Source organism: Gasterosteus aculeatus, chromosome 10, assembly GCF_964276395.1.
Source record: "Gasterosteus aculeatus chromosome 10, fGasAcu3.hap1.1, whole genome shotgun sequence".
Taxonomy (NCBI): domain Eukaryota; kingdom Metazoa; phylum Chordata; class Actinopteri; order Perciformes; family Gasterosteidae; genus Gasterosteus; species Gasterosteus aculeatus.
In genome coordinates, this window is record NC_135697.1 from 18,104,235 (window position 1) to 18,131,494 (window position 27,260).

The 27,260-nt window shown below is 44.4% G+C and overlaps 1 long non-coding RNA gene across 1 annotated transcript; it reads left to right on the plus strand.

Annotated features, from left to right (window-relative positions):
- Positions 1-15,250: 15,250 nt before the first annotated feature.
- On the plus strand, positions 15,251-16,691 carry LOC144383494 (uncharacterized). Its single transcript, XR_013450907.1, has 3 exons — positions 15,251-15,372; positions 15,964-16,033; positions 16,121-16,691. It is a non-coding gene; the product is annotated as an uncharacterized LOC144383494 (long non-coding RNA).
- Positions 16,692-27,260: the final 10,569 nt, after the last annotated feature.

Sequence of the window (27,260 nt, forward strand, 5' to 3'; positions counted from 1 at the left end):
TTAAAGACCAAAGTGTTCAAGTATGTTAAAATATCGTTTTTCTTCACAGTCCATCAAATATGTCCATGACCCGTCCTCATATAACTAACGTCCCCATGGCGGACGTGCTCTCACATACGAGCACATTCTTTGTGTAGTGTTACGTGTTTTCTTTACAACGTTATAATATCAGTAAAGCTGCTGCATGCAGAGCCGTGAGAAACGTCTTTTAAGCCTTTTTGTTGGACACGAACCAGTGAGACGTTAAAGACGAGTCCCACAGGAGGAGACACATTACAGGTCCAACACCATCCAACCAGCTCATACCAGCGATATTGTTCTAAATATGAGCATGTGTGAGTATTTCCAGCCTGTGTGTTCTAACAAACTGTGTCAAAACTGGTATTATTATGACTGGTGTCTACGTTAAAAAGATTGGGGAGAATTTGGTGACAAAGTACAATCATTGATTGAGTTTTCAGCTGTAAAAAAGGAGATTCGTTAGTTCAAGTTAGAAAAATATGCTGAGTCATTCTTCTGAGAAACAGCTGGGGTTTGTATAGAAATTGTCTCCGCCGCCAACAAGCGACGACAGTCGGTAATTGCTCGTCACGTTTAGGGACACAATGTGCAGCTACGCCTTTAGCGATATGCTAAAGCCACATGGTTAAACGCTGTGTGCAGGTCCAGGCCTGACGCCCTGTGCTGTGGTTTAACTCCTTCATTATTTCTAATAACATATCAGACACAACAGGAATCTCTGAAACCTTAAATCATTTAACCGTGAGATGTCGCTCAGCAACAAACAAACCACCTCAGACTATTTGTGTTGTTCATGTTGATGCTCCTTTCATTGCTGCGTTTTCTACTCATTTATTGTAAGTTGAACTTCAAAGTATTTGAAGAAAACTACGTAAAAACACAAAATCTACTTTACTGTAAAAGTATCTTTCGTTCATATGTACTGTGTCAAATACACACCCGTTCATTCCAGTTACGTCCTTCTCCTCGTTCATCATGTGAACCAACTTATAAAAGATGGATTTGAAGTAAATATACGCACAGCGGATTATTCATCTATACTGATGCAAGTCACATTCAACCCTCACCCAGAGGAATGAAGAGAGAAAGAAAAGCCTCCATAACTAATGTGGAAGTTAAAGCTCTTTGCTGCGCCGTGTGTCAGAGCGCCGCGGAACTGACGCCTCTTTCACTTTGAAAGAAGCAGCTATTGGTTTGAGAAGAGCTGAAATAACAAGTGTTGTACTTATTATTAGACAGTTTTGTGCAATTGCGATGCCAGTTTTCTGTGTCAGTGACCCAATCGTCCATCTGTACTTATGAGCGTCTGCAGCCTGGTTTGAGCGGATCGACAGCAGCTTTCTGAACCTGTTAATAACATTCGCTTATTCAACTTTATTTTTTAGGGACAACGGCACATTATTGACGCCTGTGTTGTTCAGGAATCACTTCCTGTGAGAGAAATAATGAAACACAGCTGTTTGTTTTGTGTCATTTCTTTTTTCCTGCTGAGTCTTGGAGAGTTTAACTGATCATTAAAGGTTCGTTTTGTAGTTTTATTGAGAAGCCGTCCTCCACGTCACCATCCATCTCTTCCAGCTTACCGCCCACAATAACAGCGTCCATGCGGGCCGAGCTGCAATCAATGGGGCGAAATATTTCATACGTCTCCACTGACTCATTATTGACCCTATTTGTCTTCTACTGCTTTTCTATTTCATCCACTCGGACTCTTTTCATACGGCGTTCCAAGCTTCGACCGCCGTATTGTCCCACACGTCCCACTAAATCGACCTGTGTGATCCCCGTTGTCATCGACGGGGTACGACGGCCCTGGTGGGACGAGTCCGCCACAACACGCTGGAGCCCAGCGCCCTGAAGACGTGGAGATGGTCGTGGATTCCTTCCCTTTTCTGGGCTCCATCATGTGTGACATGTTTTGGGAATAAATGTTCCTGATTCCTGATTGAAAGTTATTGTCATATTTCTGTTAATAATCATTTATTGTCATTCCATTAGTTCTCACAATTAAGTGGACTACATTTCAGAATTACGGTTCAGCGACAATGTTCCACATTGTAAATAAGGAGACTTGCTGTAGCTATAAACAGGTCAGACGCCGGTTGACTGGAATGGTACACGGCGACCTACTTCCACGCGTCCTGCGTCAGCGAGGTCACGACCCGACCTGCAGGCGTGTGGACTGTTCCTCCTCTTCTGCCCTTTGACGTCCGCGTTTCAGGGGCCTGAGGTCCGTTTCAAGGAGGTTTAACAAACTCTAAACAGCCGTTTAGAGTCGAGCACACGAAGGCAGCGTGAGCGGAGCCACGATCCCCCGAACAACCGGTCGGCGTTCGTCACCCCGCTTGGGACGGAATGCAAACGGACGACGAGTATGAACTCGCAAATAGAAAGAAAAGCAACACGCTGCTGCAGCAAAGGGCGAGAAAGAGAAACTAAAGTTCCAATACAGTGTTGTCAGTTAATATTTAATGTACACTGATCAGAATCTATACGTTTGACTCATTACATTGTTTACGCTGTTCGCTACACGCGGGCTTGAAATACACACACATGCTCATATTTAATCACACGGAGGTTTAATCCCAGGTTTCCACAGAAAGACGCATTTATTGACACGCGCTTCTAACCCACAAATAAGTGCAGTGCGACAGGTAGAGCGTGTTTGTGTGGGACACCTGTCGCCCTCAGGCTGCTTCTCATTCGTCTCGCCCGTATCCAATCTGCACCCCAGGGGGCCCTTTGTCCCCCAAGAAGCAGGTTTAGTAGTTTGTTCACCCTGAGATGAGGGGACCTCCGGCTGGTTTCACAAAGGGACGAAACTAAAGCTCAGGAATCAGGACTCAGGAAACATTTATCGCCATAATATGTCAAACATACAAGGAATGTGACTTGGCGGTTGTTGGGTGACAGCAGACAGTACGACAATGGACAACAGTGCACAAGTAATAAAATGAAGTCAAATGAAATGCTAATGCAGTGGGTTAGTATAAAATAAGAGAATAAAGTTAAACATAAAAAAGATTAGCTCTGTTGATGAGCCGACGGGAAGAAGCTGTTGGTGTGGCGGGAGGTCTTAGTGCTGATGGACCTCAGCCTCCTGCAGATGGAAGGGACACAAACATTAGTTCAATATTTCAAGTGAACATGTGTAAGTGAATCATTTAAATTTGACCAAATCTGACCAAAGTGTGTATTTCTTTTGAAGGTAATCCAGTATAATCGATATCTATGTTACTAGTATTGATATATATATTCGTCCTATCGTTTGTATTTCAAGGATAGAAAAACTCAACATGAAACTTCACTAGTTGATTACTTAGATTAGGAACATTTTAAATATCTTTGTTTCAATGTAGGAATCTAAAAAAGAAGGTTGCCAGGCGTAAATCAAAGCCGTCTACTGAATTAGTTTATACATGTTTCATTCTAAAGGTTTAAGTTTATAAACCTCCAGAATCCACAGACAATGAAACTTCACCGCGTCATCACTACATTAAGAGGAGCATTTATTCAGCTAAAGAGCAGAAGTCAACATGAAACTTCACCAGAAAATATTAGTTCAGTTTGTGAAACCTACACGTGCATCAGATGATCAGTAAACCGAAATGTCCTCTGTGTTCACGCGAGCGTTGGGCTGCTCTGTAAAACATTTATTGCCTCATGGACTGTTTGTAGGATGAGATGTTTGCAGCCTCATGATCTCATGTATCTGCTCTCCTGCAGCGCCACCTGGTGACCTAAAGAGGAGCTGGATAACTGAAGGCTCCGGCCCCCACACAGTGTGCATCTTGACACCTATTTTTGATTTAGTCTTAGTCTTTAGACGAAAAATGCATATTAGTTTTAGTCACATTTAGTCATTTTAATGCTTTATAGTTTTAGTCTAGTTTTCGTCGACGAAAAAAAAAAGTTTTAGTCCCATTTAATAGTCACATTAAACTCCTTTTCTTCCCTTCTCAGGCCCAGGGACCCCTGTGGTGTGTCTGCAGCTGCATAATAGTCCAGCTTGCAGTACTTGGTTGTCCATTAGATGTCCCTCCTAGGACAGGCCTATAGATGTCCCTCCTAGGACAGGCCTATAGATGTCCCTCCTAGGACAGGCCTATAGATGTCCCTCCTAGGACAGGCCTATAGATGTTCCTCATAGGACAGGCCTATAGATGTCCCTCCTAGGACAGGTCTATAGATGTCCCTCCTAGGACAGGTCTATAGATGTCCCTCCTATAGGACAGGTCTATAGATGTCCCTCATAGGACAGGTCTATAGATGTTCCTCATAGGACAGGCCTATAGATGTCCCTCCTAGGACAGGTCTATAGATGTCCCTCATAGGACAGGCCTATAGATGTCCCTCCTAGGACAGGTCTATAGATGTCCCTCATAGGACAGGTCTATAGATGTCCCTCCTAGGACAGGTCTATAGATGTCCCTCATAGGACAGGTCTATAGATGTCCCTCCTATAGGACAGGTCTATAGATGTCCCTCATAGGACAGGCCTATAGATGTCCCTCCTAGGACAGGTCTATAGATGTCCCTCATAGGACAGGCCTATAGATGTCCCTCCTAGGACAGGTCTATAGATGTCCCTCATAGGACAGGTCTATAGATGTCCCTCCTATAGGACAGGTCTATAGATGTCACTCATAGGACAGGTCTATAGATGTCCCTCCTATAGGACAGGTCTATAGATGTCCCTCCTATAGGACAGGTCTATAGATGTCCCTCCTATAGGACAGGTCTATAGATGTCCCTCCTATAGGACAGGTCTATAGATGTCCCTCCTATAGGACAGGTCTATAGATGTCCCTCCTATAGGACAGGTCTATAGATGTCCCTCCTATAGGACAGGTCTATAGATGTCCCTCCTATAGGACAGGTCTATAGATGTCCCTCCTATAGGACAGGCCTATAGATGTCCCTCCTATAGGACAGGTCTATAGATGTCCCTCCTATAGGACAGGTCTATAGCAGGTCGGTAAACGTTCTGACTCGCGGTCACAGTGGGTTGTAAAATGTGACGGAGGAAGAACAAATGGTTGAAGTGTTTGTGTGAACTGATATAAATGACATGTGAAACATCATCACATGAAAGGATTTGGATTTTAACAAATAGCAAAGCATTTATTTGCAAGTCAATTTAACAAATTGGCAAAGGTGTAACAACTTGATGAGGACCAGGGATCTAAACGCAACACTTTGTTGTCTTTGTCTGTTTACTTGCGATGCTTTTGACACTTTATGGTCCTTTATTGTTTCCACTGTCCTTACTTTTTAAAACTCTAGAAACACCAAGTAAGCAGCATCTATGGAGCTCAGCTGCCTTGTAGGTGAGGAGAAGCACCTTAAAATCTACTCTTGATTTAACAGGGAACCAGTGCAGAGAAGTTAGTACAGGAGTGATTTGATCCCGATAACAAAGAATTACAGTAATCCAGTCTGGAAATAACAAACGCATGAACTCATTTTTCTGCATCACTTTGAGACAGGAAGTTCCTGATTTTTGATTTATCAGGAATCAGGAAACATTTATTGCCATAATATGTCAGACATTCAGGGAATGTGACTTGGCGGTTGTTGGGTAACAGCAGACAGTACGACAATGGACAATAAGACAACCGTGCACGAGGAATAAAATAAATATATATATATAAATAATATAATGCTATGGGTTAGTTTAAAAATAAACAAGTACAAGTTAAAAGTTAAAAAGTTAATGTTTAAAAATGTAAAATAAAGTGCACCAGTGAACAGAAAGTGACCGGTGGGATGTCAGAGTCAGGCAGTGGGGGACCGGCTCTGTTGATGAGCCCGACTGCCGACGGGAAGAAGCTGTTGGTGTGGCGGGAGGTCTTAGTCCTGATGGACCTCAGCCTCCTGCAGATGGAAGGGACACAGACAGGTTTTGTCGGGGTGAGAGGGGTCGGCTACGTCTGTTTTAGCTCGCGGTTGAGCTCCAGGTTGTTGTGGCTGCACCAGGACACCAGATGGTCAGACTCCACCTGTAGGCGGACTCGTCCCCACCAGAGATCAGTCCAATGAGGGTGGTGTCATCCGCAAACTTCAGGAGCTTGACGGACTGGTGGCTGGAGGTGCAGCTGTTGGTGTACAGGGAGAAGAGCAGAGGGGAAAGAACGCAGCCTTGGGGGGAACCGGTGCTGATGGTCCGAGAGGCTGAGACATGTTTCTCAGCTTCACGTGCTGCTTCCTGTCAGACAGGAAGTCTGTGATCCACTTGCAGGTGGAGTCGGGCGGTGCAGCTGGGAGAGTTTGTCCTGCAGCAGAGACGGGATGATGGTGTTGAAAGCAGAGCTGAAGTCCACAAACAGGATCCTGGCGTAGGTTCCTGGGGAGTCCAGATGCTGGAGGATGTAGTGGAGGGCCATGTTGACAGCATCATCTTCCGACCTGTTGGCTCTGTAGGCGAACTGCAGGGGGTCCAGGAGGACATGTCAGTGAACACCGGAGACAGCTGGTCAGCACAATGCTTCAGGGTGTGGGGGGGGAGACGGAGTCCAGGCCGGCTGCCTTATGGGGGTTTGGTCTTTTAAAGAGAGTGACGCCGAGTGCGAAAAGTGGTCGGTGGCAGGTTCCTTTGCCGTAACGGTTGCGTGGTCGGTGGCAGGTTGCGGTGGTCGGTGGCAGGTTGCGGTGGTCGGTGGGAGGTTGCGGTGGTCGGTGGGAGGTTGCGGTGGTCGGTGGTAGGTTGCGGTGGCCGGTGGCAGGTTGCGGTGGTCGGTGGCAGGTTTGCGGTGGTCGGTGGCAGGTTGCGGTGGTCGGTGGTAGGTTGCGGTGGTCGTGGTAGGTTGCGGTGGTCGTGGTAGGTTGCGGTGGTCGGTGGTAGGTTGCGGTGGTCGGTGGTAGGTTGCGGTGGCCGGTGGCAGGTTGCGGTGGTCGTGGTAGGTTGCGGTGGTCGGTGGTAGGTTGCGGTGGTCGGTGGTAGGTTGCGGTGGTCGTGGTAGGTTGCGGTGGTCGTGGTAGGTTGCGGTGGTCGGTGGTAGGTTGCGGTGGCCGGTGGCAGGTTGCGGTGGTCGGTGGCAGGTTGCGGTGGTCGGTGGCAGGTTGCGGTGGTCGTGGTAGGTTGCGGTGGTCGTGGTAGGTTGCGGTGGTCGGTGGTAGGTTGCGGTGGTCGGTGGTAGGTTGCGGTGGCCGGTGGCAGGTTGCGGTGGTCGGTGGCAGGTTGCGGTGGTCGGTGGCAGGTTGCGGTGGTCGTGGTAGGTTGCGGTGGTCGTGGTAGGTTGCGGTGGTCGGTGGTAGGTTGCGGTGGTCGGTGGTAGGTTGCGGTGGTCGTGGTAGGTTGCGGTGGTCGGTGGCAGGTTGCGGTGGTCGGTGGTAGGTTGCGGTGGTCGGTGGTAGGTTGCGGTGGTCGGTGGTAGGTTGCGGTGGTCGGTGGTAGGTTGCGGTGGTCGGTGGTAGGTTGCGGTGGTCGTGGTAGGTTGCGGTGGTCTGTGGCAGGTTGCGGTGGTCGTGGTAGGTTGCGGTGGTCGTGGTAGTATCCTTATTCAGAACGGCATCATCCAATCTCAGTTGTGTACTAAATACCATGTAACGTTAGATGAGTATCTCCATGACCGGGGGTTTGCCGTACACGTTTTTTTCTAACTTTATTATTTCCTGAGCACAGAACCTTGAGGGACCCCGTGACCAACATTGGTGGTCCTCGAGGATTCACCGTTTACAAACACAAACTAGGATCGATCCGATACATTTGAATTTATTTAAACCGACTGAGTGCAGTTCCTTTAATAGAAATGACATGTTCTAGATACAATGATCAATGGTGTCAAGCAAGACAAGAAAAGACATGAGTGCTTCGTCCGATTGAAGATCATTTGTCATTTTCACCAGTGCTGTTTCTGTGCTATGATGCACTGGAAATCCTCTAACAAAGCATTGTTTTGTAGAAAGTCACACAGCTGATTTGATACCGATTTCAGAGGGGAAGAGTAGATTAGAGATATGAACATCTACTATCAGATGAACGTCTATCAGATTAACATTTCATTTGAGTATTTTCACTGGACTTTCTACATATGTTTTCTATATTTTTTAGGAGTTTTCACATTTGGTCACGAGTCAGGACATTAAGAATTGGAACGCAGCCACGTTCCTGTGCCGAAGACCCTCTGAAAACGTGTCTCTGAGAAGCAGCCACCACGATGCTCTGCCTAATGAAACCGTGAATCTATTAAAGCTATTTGGAGTTCCTGCAAAGCTTACATAAGACTCACAGTACGGGAGAACGTAGAACGTAGAACCATCATTTCCGCATTTGGAACGGCAGCTGACGCGATGACGTCGCCATGTCAGCTCAGGAATCGGGAAACATTTATTGCCAAAATATGTCAAACATACAAGGAATTAGTCTTGGCGGTTGGTGTGTGACAGTAGACAAAGTGACGAGTGATAACTGACAGTTAAAGTGACGTGTGCAGCGTGAAGGGGAGGGACCGGTGGGATGTCAGAGTCAGTCAGCGGGGGACCGGCTCTGTTCTCACCAGTTAGACAAGTCTGCTCCAATGCGTTCTCTGTAAAACGGGCGAGTCCCATCCGGGTAATACGAGCGTTCTCGGCGAAAGAATTCGAACAGTATTCTGCGACTGATGATGTTACACAAGGACACAAGGACAGACAAGATCGCATCATGAGAAGGAGCCATTGTTTGGAGTGCATTCTAATCAATGGCCACAACCTTTACTGAACCAGGGAAATGATTCCAAGTCTACAAAACAGTTTTCATGATTATGATCCGGCAGAGTCCCGGTGGAATGAACCGGTGGATACCCTACGTGCTACTGGGCCGACAACCGATACGAGACACGCAAAAGGTCTCCGACATGGTCACAAGTAGCAGCAAGATACGCTGACTGTATGCGCCGACTTTATCTTCCCTCTGGTCGTCCACCGGACAGCTCCCAAGCTCTGTCTCCGTGTCCATGCGTGTCCCTGTCTCCTTTTGGCTCGTTAGTCCATGGTGGGTGGTCTTTTGGTCGGTCTTGTTGCTCCGTTTGTCCGTCTGTACTGGAGAAGATGTTTCTTTGGTGATTCCTCTACTTCCTCCCCGATGGAGTGCCGAGCAGGAAGCGCACACATCTGCACCTTGATACGAAAGGTAGAGAAGCCATAAACAGACTTTCACATCTGATGTGAAGCCTCCTGACCTTCAGTCCTCAACAATCCTGATGAAATGTAATATTTCACTGACACGATACAAAACCTTTGGGCAAATGCGTTCCGAGGTCAAAGGGTTAAATCCATCATCCCATTTTATTTAAACAACTTCTGTGCCTTTCAAAGGACAGCATTAAAGTCCACAGTGGAGAACCTCCTTAACTTTAATAAAATAATAATGATAAAATGAGAGTATACAGTCGCAGGGTAATTATCAGTAATGATCAAACTGACATAATAATTACTATCGTGGCTAATTAGAGCCGATGCAATGACTCGGAAGCCATGAAGTGTGACGAATGTACATAAATGAAGCGGCATCTTTGAGCTGAAGACAACAAACAGGACAACAGAAAGTCACAGCAAACCGATTATGTCCTTTTGTAATGATGATGTTTTTGATGAACGAAGAAGGAAAGAATATTTTACAATTTAAAGAATGAGAAAAAGATGAACTTTCATGTTCCACTGTGTGCTAACGGTGCTAACATGGTTTAAAGGTTCATATTCGACACCTGCTTTAGTTATTAAAAATGATGATATGCTTTTGTCTCACTACTGAAAACTCCGGGGAAATATGGTCAACAAGTAGAAAACAGAAACACCAACAAACATTCTGTGGCTTATTTTACGTCTGCCGATTTTCATCTAATATTCTCTTGGATTCCAAGTGTTTTTAATTGTATTTAAATGTCGTTTCTTTTGCGTCATTTGATGTTCTATTTGAAGCGACTTGAACCGACCTTTAACAACATATTACGCGTTGACGTTTGATGGACGAGTGACAATCATTAAAAGATTCCAGCAACTAGAAAGACGAGTCGCTGACTGACCTCCCCTGATCCTCTGGTTGCTTAGCAACAACAATGCAGACATCAGACTGTCGTGTGTGAGCAGATTCTTCTCTGCTGGGGATCCAGTTCTTTACTTTGGTTCCTCTGCCTCTTTACAGCAACAGATTTGCAAATTGTTTTTATTTTTAAAGCGCTGGTAATTTTTTTAATTTGTTTCCCAGTTCGATACCTGTCGCTTCTAACTAAAGTCACATTAAGGGAACTCGTCGTTCCCTTAGCTTTGCTAAAGTAAGGGGAAAATATTCGATTTGATTGAGTTTAATAATGAAAAACTCAACAAGAAAATGTTCGACTGGGAAAGAAGACGAGGTTTTAAAACATTTGAAAGAAGAAGAGGTTTTAAAATCATTCCAAAAACACGGGGCTCAAGGTGCTTTTACTTGCAATAAATAAAGGAAATTTACACAGGGAAAAAGTGGACGTCCTCAGGGTTCAATCTGTTGAAATGAAGTAGTAGTATGCCGGAGTCACAGGTGGAGGTGGAGGTGGAGGATGCTATGGAACAATGTGGAATTGGTCTTTTGTGCATTTAAAATGAGTCAGTGATATTTAGAAGCAGACGACCAGTCAGTTGTTGGAACGAATGACTTCACCTCCAGAGAGAATACGTTCTTTAACAGAATGTCTCTGCACGCTGTTCTGACCGACCTGCAGTGTGAATGACACATTACACCTTACTGCTCTGCATGGACATAAAAGCTGCTTCATGCTCAGTGGAGAACATCGACCAGCAAACAGAAAAGAACCTGAGCAGCAAAGAAAAGTCAAGCTCACAGCGTCTCTGTGAGTGGTTTTCATTTTCTATTTCTATGAGAAACGTTTCCTGCTTTTCTCCAATACAACGTTATGAAATTGTTCTTAGGCGCCGCCGCTCTCTCCGGGGTCTCCGGGGTAGTTCAAATAGTTCGAGGACACCGGGTTCAAAATGTAAACTACGGTTTTAATTTCCGTCCTTCAGATTCAACAGAAAACAGTCAAATCAGGCGGTAACTCAGGCTTCGGTCGATCTTCGCCGGTAAAACGTAACTAATGTCTTGAGCTTGGAGGGGAAACGGAGATCCACTTGTTTGAGGAGAAAACACCGTCCTCTCCTGCCTCGGGGAATCCTTCTGTCTTGGTCTGCTCTTCTGCAGCTCGTCTCCTCTCAGCGGTGGGTCTTCCGCCCTCATGAAGGCCTCCAGGTCTCACAGCCTGGTGGGTTTCAGGTGTGAGGGGAATGCTTCCTACCTCCACCAGCAGATGGAGCCATAGTAGTTACAGCCATCGCCGGTGAACGTATCTCCCTTCCAAGACCCAGCCTCTCGTGACATCACTATATATATATATATATATATATATATATATATATATATACTGTATACGTAACAAAGTACTAAATGTAATTACTAAGATCTCTTTCTACAACAGGGAACAACTTTCCATTGAGGATGAAGATCTGTATCGTCCTCCTTCTGTGTGTTGGTTGAAAAACAGTAAATCTTTCAAATGTTCACAATACAACTACAGCTCCACCCAACAACTACAGCTCCACCCAACAACTACAGCTCCACCCAACAACTACAGCTCCACCCAACAACTACAGCTCCACCCAACAACAACTACAGCTCCACCCAACAACTACAGCTCCACCCAACAACTACAGCTCCACCCAACAACAACTACAGCTCCACCCAACAACAACTACAGCTCCACCCAACAACTACAGCTCCACCCAACAACAACTACAGCTCCACCCAACAACAACTACAGCTCCACCCAACAACTACAGCTCCACCCAACAACAACTACAGCTCCACCCAACAACAACTACATCTCCACTCAACAACAACTACAGCTCCACCCAACAACAACTACAGCTCCACCCAACAACTACAGCTCCACCCAACAACAACTACAGCTCCACCCAACAACAACTACAGCTCCACTCAACAACAACTACAGCTCCACCCAACAACTACAGCTCCACCCAACAACAACTACAGCTCCACCCAACAACTACAGCTCCACCCAACAACAACTACAGCTCCACCTAACAACAACCACAGCTCCACTCAACAACAACTACAGCTCCACCCAACAACTACAGCTCCACCAAACAACAACTACAGCTCCACTCAACAACAACTACAGCTCCACCCAACAACAACTACAGCTCCACCCAACAACTACAGCTCCACCCAACAACAACTACAGCTCCACCCAACAACAACTACAGCTCCACTCAACAACAACTACAGCTCCAACCAACAACTACAGCTCCACCCAACAACTACAGCTCCACCCAACAACAACTACAGCTCCACCCAACAACTACAGCTCCACCCAACAACAACTACAGCTCCACCTAACAACAACCACAGCTCCACTCAACAACATCTACAGCTCCACCCAACAACTACAGCTCCACCAAACAACAACTACAGCTCCACTCAACAACAACTACAGCTCCACCCAACAACTACAGCTCCACCCAACAACAACTACAGCTCCACCCAACAACTACAGCTCCACCCAACAACAACTACAGCTCCACCCAACAACAACTACAGCTCCACTCAACAACAACTACAGCTCCAACCAACAACTACAGCTCCACTCAACAACAACTACAGCTCCACCCAACAACAACTACAGCTCCACCCATCAACAACTACAGCTCCAACCAACAACTACAGCTCCACTCAACAACAACTACAGCTCCACCCAACAACAACTACAGCTCCACCTAACAACAACCACAGCTCCACCCAACAACAACCACAGCTCCACCCAACAACTACAGTTGCAGCCGCAACAATCACAGACACCCCGCAAATAACAACAGCAGCTGCAACGTCTACAGTTGCACCAACAACCACATCACAGCCAACAGGTTTCTCTTTAGTCGCTGCAGTCGTTCCTGCAGTTATGTGGAATTACTAAGTGGAACTAGAACAGGAGACTAAGGACGACCCACATTTACACATCATGAGTTATTTATGAACTTGAAGGATTGAAAGTAATTTATTGTAACTTATTAACCTGTTATTTATTTCATACATATATAATTGGAAGATACTTTAACTGTGACCTTTGTTTCAAATACAAAGATAATTGTATGACCCTGATGATCTGTTACTATTTGGTAATCTACTCACTTCATTTGGATATTCGTGTTCAAATGAAAACAATAAAAATACACAGAATCAGAGTAATTTATGGTTGTGTAGGTTTGACAAATGCTCTATTACATGAAAACAATACTCATCCCCATAAAACTGCAAACTGGAACAGTATAATACGGGCTCATAAATATGAGTAAACTATTGTCATATTGTCCGCACCGATATAATGGATCCATCCTCAAAGTATTAACTTCTTCAGTAAATTGTTGCTCTTTCCCTTTTTCCTGTAATCCCACAATAAGAAGCTGGATGAACACCACTCCTCCTCTCCGCCTCCTCCACCAGTGTAAAAACACAGCAGCATCCTCACACAAACAAGGGAGGCGCGTTAGAGGAGGAACCTTTGGGCTGCAAAGCTGCTTCAGGGACAACGGGGACTTGTTCCATCAGCTGATCGCCCGCTGTGATGTCACATGATCACCGAGTTATGAAAACGGAAACTCGCTGTGGATAAAATTTGTGCTGCCGTTCGTAAAGAAAACCCTAAAAAAATACTGGAAAGTCCTTTTGTTTAATAACAAACCTTTTTCAGCAGGAATATCTGAGATTTATATTATATTTTGTCTACGTTTCATTGATACATGTACGTAACACGTTGTGTATTGTTATTCGTATCTATGAACGTATGTACAGTGATCTCGGCCCTCACAGACGTCGAGGCTCCTCGTGGCGCTTTGCTTCTGTCTCGTCATCACAACCCTTTGTGTCACATCACAGGGCGACTTAGTCCAAGGGAATTACCCACAAGTCATTGCAATATGGCGTCAAACACAGGACATCCAAAAACATTGCTCTCATCGTGAGCAAAAAGAGCCTGACAGACTTTCAAATCAGAGAATAAATACCCTCATATTGTAAATCACTCACGTTGTCATGGTGACATGACATGTGACGGAAAAGTGCAGATTCATATTTACACAACTAGTAACAAGTGATGCTGTGACACTTTTGAGTGATGAACTTATTCAAATATAATTTCTTATCATTACTCAATTCTGAATCTGGACTTCAAACCACTTTTGACGTCAGACAAAGATCCAGATTTAATCCAGATTCAGGGTCGTGTGAACAATGGAGCCGGCTGACTAATATTTACCAACCGAGGACAAGCAAGGCTGAGTTATTTAATACACCAACTGAGGAGGACAAATGTCCCAGAACCCGTTTGACGGGTTGACATACGCTGATTGAATTATTTTAATAAGCAGGTTCTTCATTCTTCATGCTGACGTGCGCCTGCATGTAACCTCATCTCTGCATATCAGAGAGGGGATCGGCACATTGTTCATGTAAACCACATGGTTTTCATATGACAGTAGGATTCATCCCCATGAAACCTGGAACAACTCAATGTTTTTTACACGTCATTAATGTTACTTTAGCAAACTGGAACAAGTCAACGTCATTATTGTTGTTTTAGAAGATATTTGGTAGCAGATGCGTGAAGACGTGAGCAACGTCTTCCAGTGTTCCTCATGAATCCACACGGAGCCACTTTGAGAGCAGCTCAACTTATTGGGGATTGACAGATGAATACGGGCCCATAAATATGTATATATATGTAATATGTATATGTAATATATATGAGTAAACTATTGTCATATTGTCCGCACCAATATAATGGATCCATCCTCAAAGTATTAACTTCTCCAGTAAATTGTTGCTCTTTCCCTTTTTCCTGTAATCCCACAATAAGAAGCTGGTTCAAACCTGATGCCTGATGGCGTTTCAATTTTCAAAAAGTCCCAGAAAGGTTACACAATATGATAATTGCATAAGCATTTCATTTTACTTTATTTTATGACTTGTGCACTGCTGTCTTGTTGTCTATTGTTACGCTGTCTATTGTCACGCACCAACCGCCAAGACAAATTACTTGTATGTTTGACATATTTTGGCAATACTAATATTATTTACCGACCAGAGGACGTTAGTATGTAAGTCGGAGCTATTTAAAACACCCAGTCATGAAGGACAAATGTCCCAGAACCTGGTTACCGGGTTGACATACGCTGATTGAACTGTTTTAATAAGCAGGTTCTTTGATACACCTTCATGCTGACGTGCGCATGTAACCTCATCTCTGCATATAAGAGACCAGCAGAAACGTGAACACATCAGAACTTCTTCCACTGCAGCATTTGAGCAGAGAAAATAAAGCGGTAAGTATTTTTTATAATATTTATACTCCAATATAGATCAATGTTGAACTTTGCAACAATTTTGGAGAAAATGTAACTTTAAATGATTATTCAAATTAAAATGTTTGAAGGATCTCTCAACTCCATAATGAATGCTTTACCATTTAGTCTCAAGACAGTTTTCCAAATGAAAATACAGTGTATACTTGTGATAAATTAGTGTTGATTTTTATTATACTTCATTGTTTTTGATGCAGGCAGATATATCTGTTAAATGGTACAAAAAATTACCGAGAAGTAAAAAATGAGCTGCTCTGTATTTATAAAAAGTTATCAAGACTTGACCTTGTTCAGCTTATATTATGATCAAGCTCAGTAACGTTACAAACAACTTGTGATTGTAAACAATTAATTATTAGTTGAGAATTATCAGATGATTAGTTGCAAAAAACAATACTAATTCATTTAATGAATAGTTTTACAAACAAGGTAATTATAGTCATTTGTGAATTAAAACGAAGTATTGAGCAGGAAGTCGCCAGTTGGAGCTAAAAAAGAAATAACAGCTCCTTTATTTAATAAAAGATTTAATTACCCAATTGTTTTTTTCAGAGACCTGAAAGGAGAAAAAACTGCATCAACATGACTGGAAAGATTTGTTTCTTCTTCCTTCTGCTCGTTGGTGAGAGAAACTTTCCCTGCAACTATATCTGTGAAAAATACTTAAAATGTGGGACTAAATTTAATTAATACATTCTACTTGCTAAAGTCTCTGGCAAAGCACAGACAACTCCAGCCCCGGCAACAACTCAAGCTCCGGCAACAACTCAAGCTCCGGCAACAACTCAAGCTCCAGCAACAACTCAAGCTCCAGCAACAACTCAAGCTCCGGCAACAACTCAAGCTCCAGCAACAACTCAAGCTCCGGCAACAACTCAAGCTCCGGCAACAACCACAGCTGCAGCAACAACTCAAGCTCCAGCAACAACTCAAGCTCCGGCAACAACCACAGCTGCAGCAACAACAGCCAGCTCAGCTCTCACGAACAAAATGAGTGTGATCTCAGTCGTCGTGGCCGTGACGGCTCACGGACTTCGCTCATGTTGTTGAAGGAGCAGAGTGCAGCTCTGAATCTGTTATTGCTTTGTGGATAATAAAAGATAAATATTTGTACGTTGTAGTTTCCCTCGCTTCCTCTTCATGTTTTACATTTCGTCTCAAACCTCTTTCCCAAACATGTTCCGTCTTGACTGATTTTACCAGTTTGCGTCTCCATGACAACAGGTCCAACCTCTAGAAGGCTCCGTAACTGATGAAATAAAAGAAAGCTGGGACAAACATCCCTGTCTGACTGTTTCATAATTGCATCGTATCATCGGTCTGGATGTTAAAGAGCAGATTGGCCAATCTTTGACAACAACAAATCATTGTTTATTCATGTTAAAGCATCTACTTTACTCCAAAACCCCTCCTCATCCCTTCTTCTCTGCTACACGTAGTCGCAGCAGTAAAGTCACGGCTCCAGATGTTTGTCGTCTTTCAAAGTAAAGGTGATTCACAGGAAGTTGAGTTTCTGAAGCAGAACCTCACGCTGTCTGACTGAACCGCAACGCCACCCGACGGGTCACATGACTAAAAGGCTGCAATGTGATGTGAATCACAGCAGAGGGCGGCATTACCCAGAGTTCTTTGCTGCTGCAGGCCGCACTCCATTAGAACTCCATTAGTTAGATGGTCTGATGGTGGCGATCTTGTAGAATGACTGAGGTTGAGCTCATTTTTCACAAGCGTCTCTCTCTCTCATTGTTTGTTTCAAAGGGACTCTTTATAAACATTTGACCTTATGTATGTATATATATATATATATAGAGTAGTTGCCGCACAGCTTCCGGACCATCTAAAACAAAACAACCTGTTCGAGAAACACAGCACAGAAACAGCCCTGGTCAGGGTCACAAATGACCTACTGATGTCTGCAGACGCTGGCTCCCCATCTCTTCTCATCCTCCTGGACTTGACTGCAGCATTCGATACTGTGGACCACAACATCCTCCTCCACCGTCTACATTCCACTATCGGTCATTCTGACCTCGTCCATCAGTGGTTCTGATCCTCCCTCACCGGGAGAACTGAGCATGTCGCCTTGGGAGAGGCTAAATCTCTGACACACAATGTCACCTGTGGTGTCCCTCAAGGCTCAGTGCTCGGCCCCACCCTGTTCATTATCTACATGCTCCCCCTCGGCCATGTCATCAGCCGGCATGGAATTTCATTCCACTGCTATGCTGATGACACTCAACTCTACCTCAGGACAAACCCAACCCCCTCTGCTGCCCTGCCATCATCCACTCTGACCGCCTGCCTGGAGGAGATAAAGGCGTGGATGAAGCAAAACCTTCTGCAGCTAAACAGCTCCAAGACTGAAGCCATCTTAGTCGGCACTCCACACCAGGTTTGGTCGGCTGACATTACCAGCATCACCTTCTCCGGCCAAATGTTCCACTTTTAACATTAGTCACCAACCTAGGTGTTAAAATGGACTCCCATCTGACCTTTGAGGCTCACATCAAACATCTCTGCAAGACCTCCTTCTTCCACCTCAGGAACATCGCCAAACTCCATCCCACACTCACTCCTGCAGATGCGGAAAAGCTTGTCCACGCTTTTGTCTCCTCCAGGCTGGACTACTGCAATGCGCTCCTCACCGGGATCCCTGAGAAAAGCCTCCGGAAATTGCCGAACATCCAGAACAGCGCTGCCAGGATCCTGTTGACATGAGCACATCACCCCCATCCTCAAATCACTCCACTGGCTTCCTGTCTCACTCAGGGTTGAGTACAAGGTCTCCCTCTTTACCCACCAGTGCATCCATGGGGAAGCCCCCCCCTACCTCAAGGAACTCCTCACCCCACAGACCTCAACACGTACCCTCCGATCTGCCTCAGCACATCTTTTAAAACCTCCCCGGACAAAGCTCCGTACAATGGGGGATCGGGCTTTCTGCTCCCAGTCTGTGGAATGCTCTCCCTGACCACCTGAGGACACCACAGACTGTGGATGCTTTTAAACGTGGCCTACAAACCCACCTTTTTAGGAGAGATTTTTAGTGAACTCGTTTTTTTTTCTTTCTTCAAACTCTCTCTCTTTATTGTTAGCACTTCCCTGTTTTATCATGTAGCACTTTGGGATTTTGCTAAATATAAAGTGCATTACAAATTAAATATATTATTATTATTAAGAAGAAAAACGATAGCGTTCAAACAAGTAGTCATCTGGAAATGAGAATATATCTAATCGGGCCTCAATATTCTCTCTTAAGGTGTTTAACAGCCTGAGAAGTAAAAGCGCTTCTTCACCAACAGGATCGTCCAGAAAAGGACGTGACGTGTTCCAGAAAACACTTTAGTCTTTAACGTAACATCTTATTTTGTTCATATGTGTAAACTGATACAGAGTGAATGAATGAATGAGGAAAGTAAAACGCGCTGTGTGATTGGCTGGGCTGCTGTCAGAGGGAGGAGCCTGTGGAAGGAGAAAGAAAACCTGCTCCCGACCAGGTGATGTTCACAGTTACCATGGAGACTGAGCCTGAGCTTTAGTTACCATGGAGACTGAGCCTGAGCTTTAGTCACCATGGAGACTGAGCCTGAGCTTTAGTTTCCTCCCTTTGTGAAACAAGCCAGTTTCCCTCATCTCAGGCTTAACTAACTCTGAGTTTACACTAAAGCCGCTTCTTCAAACGGACCCTTGTACTAAAAGTCCTCTGAGTGAAGACTGTACTTGTCCTGACGCTGAGTTTCTGTGATGCGGTTCACTGGTTTGTTTGGGTTTCGGGTTTCGGCTGTTTGAAGTGTGTTGTCTGTATATTCCTGTGCTGACACTTTTTCTCGACCTCCCTGTGACAGAGATCCATCTTGCTTTGATGGTTCCTCATGAAGCATGTCAGCACTAGTAATTAGGATCCACCTACTAAAGCTGTGCTCTGTTGGAGTTCTCTAGTCCTGGAAAAAAACGGATTCTACTCTTTCCTCAGCTTGATCTTTCATCATATATCTTTGGTAAAACCTTTCTTATTCTTTTCTTCTTTGAACTAAAATCTTTTCTCCCTCTCTTCATCTCGCCGCCTCCTCTTACGTTAATTTTGCCTGTCGGTTGCCGTGCCAACAGCTCTGGCGATCTTCTGTCTTTGCTTCTGTCGCAGCCGAGTTAAAAGAGAAGGCGAAATATATCAGGCCGGCCGCTTCGAGGTTTCCTTCAGTCACCAAAGACGACTTTTCATTATGTGGAATGAAGAAGGAAGAAGTATGATACATTATGCTTGGCCTCTCATATGTGAAATAAACACAGACATTACCTTTACTTTACCTCAGCTCCGACCCGAACCCTCCAGCAGGCCTTTGGAGACGTGAGGACCTGGACTGCTGCATGGTCCTCACACATCAGGTGCATAACAAGGAACATTTGTTACGCTGTAAGTGGACCGATGCTTCTCAACACCAGACGGGGGGGTATTGTCTCCATGTGAGCCCGGCTGGGCGTCGGAATCTAAAGTGAAATGAGCACACGGGTTTCCAGCAGGATGGAAATATCACAAAGCAGGAATCTCACCAGATACTTTAATCCAAAAGCCGCAGCACACACATGGTTGAACGCCACTGGGGAGGAGCAGGTGATCACAAGACGCCCACTGAACGGCGTAATCATTTCCCAGGGGAAATATTGATTACTGGGGTTTTCTCGTCTCTCGCTCATCAAAAATACATTTCCCCAACAGTTTGAAAAGGTGACTTTTACTTAGTTTACTTCTCCTGAGCAGCATGTGCAAAGCAAACATCAGGGTGGAAGAAGCAGCTGTAGAAGGTCAGATGGCACTGACCCCCCCTTCTTATGATGTTGTTTTTTAGAAGCTCATTATGAACAAAACATCAACTTTATTATGCATTTAATAAGTCCTTCGGCCTATCACGGCATCAATCATCCTGAACGCTGGAGCATAATTTAACGCCCCGTTTTTAAAGGTCAACTGGGATTTATTAAGAAGCTGTTGGCTTTTACATCTAATTATGAGTCTGGTAAGCGAGCCGTCGCCAAGCCCCGCCCCTCTGACGCAGAGTGGCCAATTGTAGCAAAGATCGCTCTCACGCGTGTTTCATAATCACACTGGTTTCCTGCGTAGGGGAGAAGGAGAGGTTCGTGTTCCTGCTTTACAACATGTGGAGCTAACGTTAGCTTTAAGTCGAGCCTCTCAAAGAGTTTGATCTTAATACTTATTTAGGATTTTGGCATAAGGAAGAAAAAACTAAGTGTGTGAGTGACCCTCTCTTCCAGAAGCTCTCCTGGTCATTATTGTTCAAACACTGGAAGAGGATCTCTGATAAAAAGACTCTGGGGGATCCGGCTCGCTGTGATCAAGCTGCATTCTGGACCAAACAGTAGAAAACCTCCAGGCCCGAGTCCTCGACCAGGTAATGGTGACATCTCCCAGGAGCTCATGAGATTGAGATTGAGTCTTTCTGGCCTTCATTCCACCATCTCTTCCCCCTTTTCCCTCTAAATCTACTCAGCTCTGAGTGTCGTATTAACCAGAAACAATAGAGCAATTTCATTTCCAAACTGTGCTAAATGATCCGCCGGCCCCCTGCCGCAGAAGGTAATGACTAATTAGGCCGAGCGGTTGACCTGGGACCGCTGCTCCGACTCATTGGCTCCAATCTCCTTTCACTGCTTTGATGTTTGAATCAGGGACTGAGAGAAAGCACGAAAAAGTGCCCATTCTTCTTTCTTCTCACGTATATCTTCTGACTCCACACAGATCCCCTGCGTAATGACACTTTGATGAGCATCTTTATCTGAGAGGCGGCAGGTTATTACACACCGCCGTGTGACCAGTTTAATCCTGTACCAAAGGAAAAAGCCCCCTGACAAAGTGTCATAGATTAGAAACGGGAGGTGAAATTCCCCCATAAACCTCATGTTCAAACTCACCGCTGATGTTCAGCTGTTTACTGTCAAATCGATGATATTCCAGGACAGCTGGTAGGACACGAAGTCAAAGGAATCCTAGTTATAAATCTGCAATTAAGTTTGAATTACTATTGGAATTAAGATAAAACATTTCACTTTTGTTTTGACAATGTGGAAGGTTTCACTTTCAACCAAAGGTCCAGCAAGTCAATTTGCCTTGAGCTTCCGAAGAAGTCCTTTGATTTTAACATGAAGACATAAGGATGGACGGGTCAAATAAACACTTTCACTCAGGAGACCAATGATTGAGTCCTGAAACAAAAGATCAACTTATTTAACCTTTTTGTGACTTATCTGCTTTAAGGTGTCAAATGTAACCCCTGTAGCCCCGCCTTAAAGAATCTTCTGCTTTATGTGACTTTAAATGGACCATCATTTACTAAATCAACATCATGTTGTATTGAAGAAGAATTCAAATTGAGACCATAAACATTTACAACGTTTACTAAAGGAATAAAGAGAGAGAAGTAGAGTCATTTCCTCATAGACGTCTATGGGAGCAGAGGAGTCGCCCCCTGCTGGTCACTACAGAGAAGTAGAGTCATTTCCTCATAGACGTCTATGGGAGCAGAGGAGTCGCCCCCTGCTGGTCACTACAGAGAAGTAGAGTCATTTCCTCATAGACGTCTATGGGAGCAGAAGAGTCGCCCCCTGCTGGTCACTACAGAGAAGTAGAGTCATTTCCTCATAGACGTCTATGGGAGCAGAGCAGTCGCCCCCTGCTGGTCACTACAGAGAAGTAGAGTCATTTCCTCATAGACGTCTATGGGAGCAGAGGAGTCGCCCCCTGCTGGTCACTACAGAGAAGTAGAGTCATTTCCTCATAGACGTCTATGGGAGCAGAGGAGTCGCCCCCTGCTGGTCACTACAGAGAAGTAGAGTCATTTCCTCATAGACGTCTATGGGAGCAGAGGAGTCGCCCCCTGCTGGTCACTACAGAGAAGTAGAGTCATTTCCTCATAGACGTCTATGGGAGCAGAGGAGTCGCCCCCTGCTGGTCACTACACAGAATGCAGCTTTAACACATGAAGCTTTGGTTTTACTTGACAGGAGTAGAGAAGAATCTGTTGTCACATGAATAGTGAGTAGGAGCCATCGTTAGTCACATGTCAGTCTTTCCTCACCAACAGGCTGTGTTTCCTTGTTAAAACACTAATGACGACTTACGAGGGGAACCGAAGTTCAGGCAATGTGTTGGTTCTAGCTGATGCATTCAGAGGGTAATTCAATCAGGGGTCCCCAAATAAAAGGTAATGAGTCGAGTCAGCGTTATTAGTCCCTTGCTCCTTCACATTTACACCCATTTGCAAATTAGGAAACGCAAACAGCCACAGAGTATCTCTGTGGCTGAAAAAAAGACATATTTTTAATACCATTCGAATACTTTCAATACTTTCATGGTACAATAATAATAAGAAGAACAATATAAATGAAATATAACACACATGCAGTGTGTACATGTACACACTGCATGTGTGTTATATTTGAAAATGTGCAAATGTAAAGTAGATGGAGTGGAATGACAATCATGAGAAGCCCCTTTCTAGTCTTCTCACCACTAAAACAACTGTATGTCATCCTTCACACCCACTCCCACCCATTCACACCCATTCACACACAATCACACCCACTCCCACCCATTCACACCCATTCACACCCATTCACACACAATCACACCCACTCCCACCCATTCACACCCATTCACACCCACTCCCGCCCACTCACACCCATTCACACCCATTCACACCCATTCACACCCACTCCCGCCCACTCACACCCATTCACACCCATTCACACACAATCACACCCACTCCCACCCATTCACACCCATTCACACCCACTCCCACCCATTCACACCCATTCACACACAATCACACACACTCCCACCCATTCACACCCATTCACACACAATCACACCCACTCCCACCCACTCACACCCATTCACACCCATTCACACACAATCACACCCATTCACACCCATTCACACACAATCACACCCATTCACACCCATTCTAACTCTCCAGACTCACTCTCAACCAATCAGAACCCGTGACTCACTCTCAACCAATCAGAACCCGTGACTCACTCTCAACCAATCAGAACCCGTGACTCACTCTCAACCAATCAGAACCCGTGACTCACTCTCAACCAATCAGAACCCGTGATTCACTCTCAACTCATCAGAACCCGTGACTCACTCTCAACCAATCAGAACCCGTGACTCACTCTCAACCCTTTAGGACAAGTGTCTCACTCTCAACCAATCAGAACCCGTGACTCACTCTCAACCCTTTAGGACAAGTGACTCACTCTCAACCAATCAGAACGCTTTATTTCCTCTGCCCGTATTATAAAAGAATCTACGACACGGGACATGAAACATAACCAGTTGTCGAAGTTCAAGCAGCCAGTCGAATGGTGACTTTATGCTACTTTGTTGAGTTCGTATATTTGTGAATCTGACTTTGAAGCCACTAAACTCACACTAAACACGTCAAACCTAAACAGCAATAAACGTATTGACTCGTATTCTGTGAAATAGAGCAGCAATGCACCGACCTGAACTGGACTTCTAACAATCACACACAAGGAGCTGCAGGTTGGTTCCTCAGCTCATTACTCTCTGATTTATTCTTCATCTCTTTCTCTCATTTTGTCCCATAATGAATGTTTACCGGAAGGGTTCATTATGTCCCTGCAGCGAGGTTATTGTCGCCGTGCATCATTGATGACGCTGCTGTATTTACTCGGATGTACCGGCGCCATGAGAACGATGTATCTCTCTTTGTAAGATATGTGCTCGTACTTCTCTCGGTTGTCCCCGACTCACAGCTTGTATTGATTATTGGTGTTTAACACTGGGAGGAATTTACTTTGAAATGTTTCATTTAAAATACTATTTAATGTGATTGAATCTGTTTCAGTGAGCCACAAAGAAGACTTCATTTTGTAAATGGAGAATATGTACATTAATAGTTATTTATTATGTTAATTAATAATTAGGCTACAGGTATTTAACAGCAAAAACTGAAATGCTTGCGGGGGAATTAATTTAAGCTACTCTATATAAAAATACAGTATGATTATATATGTATGTGTATATGAATATTGTATAGTTTTGAACTGAGGAGGACTGACGTTTCTGGTGGAGACCTGTCAATCACGGCGTAGTCCCGCCCTACAGCGTAGCCTGCTCTATGAGGGAAGAATTAGGAGATCGTCGCACAGAGGTGAGTGTTGATCTCAAAGCTCATACGCACAGATTATTTCAATATGTCCTTTCCTGTCATACAGATTGCTGAAGTTTCACTCAGCACTAAAGGACAATGATTGACTCAAAACTGAACTTTGAAGCAAACTGTGTAGTTGTGGGCAAAAAGGGGCATTTGTTTTATTTGAGGACGAATACTTATAATAGTACTATATGACAGTAAGTAACGTTTCCTCATGAGATCTTCTGACATCTTAACTTTAGGTCACGCATGTACTTCTGTTTAATTGGAAATATTCTTATGTTAAGTTGAGGCCGTCGCTTGGACCTGGTGGGTGAAAGTCCTGAGTGGCCTCTGCTGTCTGTTAATAACCTTCCTCACTGGCTCTGCGAGGTTTGCAGAAATGCAAAAAGCAACGTTGAATCGATGCGTTCAATGATTTTAACTGATTAAAAACAAACGTTCTCAGCCGGTTTGTTTTGTGATTAAAGAGTTCAGTGCATCTGTGCCAAAGTCATTACATATCTATTTGTTCCATTATGCTTTCAATTAGGTTTAAAGTTATTTTAATCTTAATTTACATCGACTCTTTTGATCTCAGCCGCTGTGATGATCAACACAAATATGAACAACGCAGTGTGAATGTGGGGGGGGGGGGGGGTTAGATATTCACACTATTCCTTGCTGAGGCCTTAACTCTGACATCCTATCCATCCAGCACGAGTGTGTGTGTGTGTGTGTGTGTGTGTGTGTGTGTGTGTGTGTGTGTGTGTGTGTGTGTGTGTGTGTGTGTGTCTGCGCGCACTAAGAGACTCAAATTAACACCAATCAAATTATCTTCAGTCATGTAGCTTAATAAATCGGTATTAAAGTCCCTTCAGAGACAGAATTGATTGAAATGGAACTGCTGCTCTTCTGTTTATGAGCCTCCATGAACTGTTTGCAGTTCACATTACTGCAAAACCCTTTTTAGAATATAATTAATATTCATTTAAATGTGACAGTTAACTAGCTAGCAAGCAGACTGCTTCATGGTCAGTTTGACTCGAAATGGACCAGAATTCACTAAATGAACATCATGATGTGTTGAAGAAGACCTGAAACTAGAGTTTGAGACCATAAACTCATGTTTACAATGTTTACTGAGGGAATAAATCAGGAGAGACTTAAAATAGAAAAAGTAAAAACACAACATAATTTAAAATAGAAATAGAACCAGCAAATAAAAAATTGATATTGAGAGACATATATTGTCAGAAAGTACATTCACATCCAGACAACCAAAGAGCAGCAACTTGTGAGCTGGTCTCGTAGCAGCTCCTGCTCTCAGCTGTCACTCAACTGTTGCCATGGGAACAAACCCATTCAAACCTCAACCATGTTTCCACAAAACACGGGCAAAGACATCTTCAGTGCTCGTAGGAAATTGTTGTTAATGAAAAAGTTCTTCCAGCGATCCCTTCCTGTGGCTTTGTGTCACACGTCACCGTAAACAAGCGCACCTCCAGCTGTGAGGATGTGAAGCTCCACGCGCACCGCCTTCTGTAGCTCCCAATACGTTGTTGAATGGGAGAAAGACCATTGTGTAAAGTGACTCCACTCGCCCGATGGATCAAGTCAAGGTGTAGAAATGAAGCATTCCACGAGGAAATGTGGTTTTCTTTTGAAGTGTGGAACACACATGAAGTATTCCTCCAAACTCACGCACAGACACAGTGCGTTATTAAGAGTGCCGATCGAGGAACCAAAGGAGGTACGCAGCTTCACGTGGTCGTCTTTTCAAAGACACAATCTGTGTCAACATGCAAAGACACAAAAGAACTACAAAGAGACGCAGAACCACTACAAAGAGACGCAAAACAACTACAGAGACACAAAACAACTACAAAGAGACGCAGAACAACGAGAGACACAAAACAACTACAAAGAGACGCAGAACAACGAGAGACACAAAACAACTTCAAAGAGACGCAGAACAACTAGAGACACAAAACAACTACAAAGAGACGCAGAACAACTAGAGACACAAAACAACTACAAAGAGACGCAGAACAACTAGAGACACAAAACAACTACAAAGAGACGCAGAACAACTACAAAGAGACGCAGAACAACTACAAAGAGACGCAGAACAACGAGAGACACAAAACAACTACAAAGAGACGCAGAACAACGAGAGACACAAAACAACTACAAAGAGACGCAGAACAACTACAAAGAGACGCAGAACAACTACAAAGAGACGCAGAACAACGAGAGACACAAAACAACTACAAAGAGACGCAGAACAACGAGAGACACAAAACAACTACAAAGAGACGCAGAACAACTACAAAGAGACGCAGAACAACTAGAGACACAAAACAACTACAAAGAGACGCAGAACAACTACAAAGAGACGCAGAACAACTACAAAGAGACGCAGAACAACGAGAGACACAAAACAACTACAAAGAGACGCAGAACAACTACAAAGAGACGCAGAACAACTACAAAGAGACGCAGAACAACGAGAGACACAAAACAACTACAAAGAGACGCAGAACAACTACAAAGAGACGCAGAACAACTAGAGACACAAAACAACTACAAAGAGACGCAGAACAACTACAAAGAGACGCAGAACAACTACAAAGAGACGCAGAACAACGAGAGACACAAAACAACTACAAA